This window comes from Austrofundulus limnaeus, unplaced genomic scaffold, assembly GCF_001266775.1.
Source record: "Austrofundulus limnaeus strain Quisiro unplaced genomic scaffold, Austrofundulus_limnaeus-1.0 Scaffold45, whole genome shotgun sequence".
NCBI classification, from domain to species: domain Eukaryota; kingdom Metazoa; phylum Chordata; class Actinopteri; order Cyprinodontiformes; family Rivulidae; genus Austrofundulus; species Austrofundulus limnaeus.
Window position 1 is genome coordinate 1,925,501 of NW_013952447.1, and position 2,493 is coordinate 1,927,993.

The 2,493-nt window shown below is 36.2% G+C and overlaps 1 protein-coding gene across 2 annotated transcripts in view; it reads right to left on the reverse strand.

Annotated features, from left to right (window-relative positions):
* Positions 1–2,493, reverse strand: part of adar (adenosine deaminase RNA specific) — a 26,826-nt gene that overhangs the window by 20,194 nt on the left and 4,139 nt on the right. The window lies entirely within an intron of this gene.

A 2,493-nucleotide genomic window follows, 5' to 3' on the forward strand; every position in this document is an offset into this window, starting at 1 on the left:
GATAGATAGATAGATAGATAGATAGATAGATAGATAGATAGATAGATAGATAGATAGATAGATAGGCAGGCAGGCAGGCAGGCAGGCAGGCAGACAGATAGATAGACAGATAGATAAATAAATAAAATGTCTGATAGTTGAAAACTTTAAAAAAAAAATTAACTCATCCACTGCAGTATTTCTGTTTATACTTTCAGAATCACGACCCAATCAGTTTCCAAGAATATCAGAGGGTGACAGACAAGAACTCCCATTGGACCGAAACCTAATCTCAAAGTAAAAATGAGGTTGATTAATAATTTAATCACCCGACAAGACCAATTTCCTAGGGGAAACACTGAAATGTATTAATTTCATTAAAAAACTGTATGCAATAAAAAAAACAAGAAAATACACAAATCAAATCAGAACTTTTTTTTAAAGTTTGTCATATTTGAAGCAGAGAGGAGCACTGAGCGGATTGACTGGTGGCATTAATCGTATTAATCATCAAGTGCCAAAAAATAATTGTTTTTCTGACGATTAATTGTAAAATATGATTATGCCTAACTCTAATGTTAAAGACAAAAAAGGCACAAGGATGTGAAAGTTTTAATTAACAACTGTAGAGAAAAAAGCTGTGCAGCTGCTAGCACCTCCACCCAAAAGGTAGGTTAATTCTCCCTTTAAATCACATTTTAAACACCAGTTTATAATCCTAATATCCTCTTATGCTAGAAACATAGATTGATTTTGCCTCAAGTGTCGTACTCGACAACGCTCAACAATGTCTATATCACTCGGACTGACAACAAGACACCCAGTACTGAGTCAGGTTTTGTTTCCTCAGGCCTGGTCAGCATCACTGATTTGTCAGAAACAGCTGAGCGGGCCTAAACATCATCACATCATTAAAGAACAACATAGTGTTGGTTCATCAGAGTAACAAGGGCCGACAAGGATGGTGGCCCGGGGGCCAAGCGGGGGCCTGAACTGACTCCTTTTAATCTGATGCCAAGCAACATTTGACAGGCAAAAACACAGCAATGTACTTTCCATCCTAACACTTCTCTGTGTTTTTAGTCAGGGCAGATATCTGAACAAACTGATCCGTCTGATGAGTGACGAATCAACCAAGAAACATACTAACATGAAATCACAGCCAACAAACTGATCTGTTCATACATTTCTGCTATGTGTGCATTTTTTAGTAGTAGAGTAGGTGCAAAACCCTCTCACGTGTAATACGTTTTATTGATCTGCAAGCAGAAGTTTCCCCTAAAATCTCCCCTTGAAGAGGCAAAATAAATATGGGATGAAAGGACCTGCTCTACAGTGGGTAATCTAGTTAGTTTGTACAGATAAATGCTGTAAGATCGGAACTCTGTAACATCACATGTGAGAGCCTCAGGGTTCTGTACTTGGACCTAAGTTGTTTGTATTAATATGTGAATGATTTGGTAAATGTGACAGGGCTTCTTAAATGTCTATCTATCTATCTATTTATTAGGGATGCTAACAATTAATCGAATTACGATTAATTGTCAAATAATGGTTTATTAGATTAAAATTTCTTCCATTCGATTGTTTGAAAACATCCGTAAACCTTATTTCAGTGTAGTTTTGCCTTCATCCAGCAGAGGGCATTGCTGCTCTACCCCAGCCCTGTTAAACTGAGCAGGAAGCTGTCTCGATGTGGGCGGGACCGCTAACGCGTGAGTTTTATTTAGTTTTATTTGCGACACAACAATAATATTGGACTACACCAAACTTGAAGGAAAATTACTGAAGGCTGCACCGAACCAAGCAGCAGTATGATGCTATAGACAAAAGAGCAGGACGACAGAACRGTAAGCTAACTGTGGCTAATGTTAGCTTCATCTTGTTGAATTTAACTCCGTGTGAAAGAACAAAAAAAATAAGTTATAGTCACTACAAATATTTAACTTAAAGTTAATCTAATCAGTGTGATGTAACCCGGCCAGTAAACCAATCTAATGAACAGTAACTGACGTCAGATGATGCGGTGCAGCCCAGCTGAGATAGAACCAGAGGGAATGTAAACAAACAAACAAACAATTGTCAGAACTCATTTGTATCTCACGTCTTTCAGGGATATTTTATTATGTTTATAGTTTGTTTTTGAGTTAAACTCTAGTAAAATATTACCCTGTGTTTAAATTATAGTTTTTCATCTTCAGGGTGGATTAAGTGTTTTACTTATTTTATTCTTTCATTTTTTTCCAACTTAACAGATTCCTGTTTTGTTATATTTTATAAATATGTCCAAGTTGAATAATGTGAGAGAAATCCACATTTCTCTGTTCATTCAGTCAGTGTTTACTCACACAGCTGGCACAATGAATTGTTAAAATACTGTACTTTTTAAATTTAGTGTAAAAAATTAGGCCTTCATGTTATAGAAAGAGAAATGTCAGGTTTTTAGGAAAATGGCCGCTTATCAATTAATCGTTAGTCGATCGATAAGATCAGTCAACTTTAGATTAATCCATT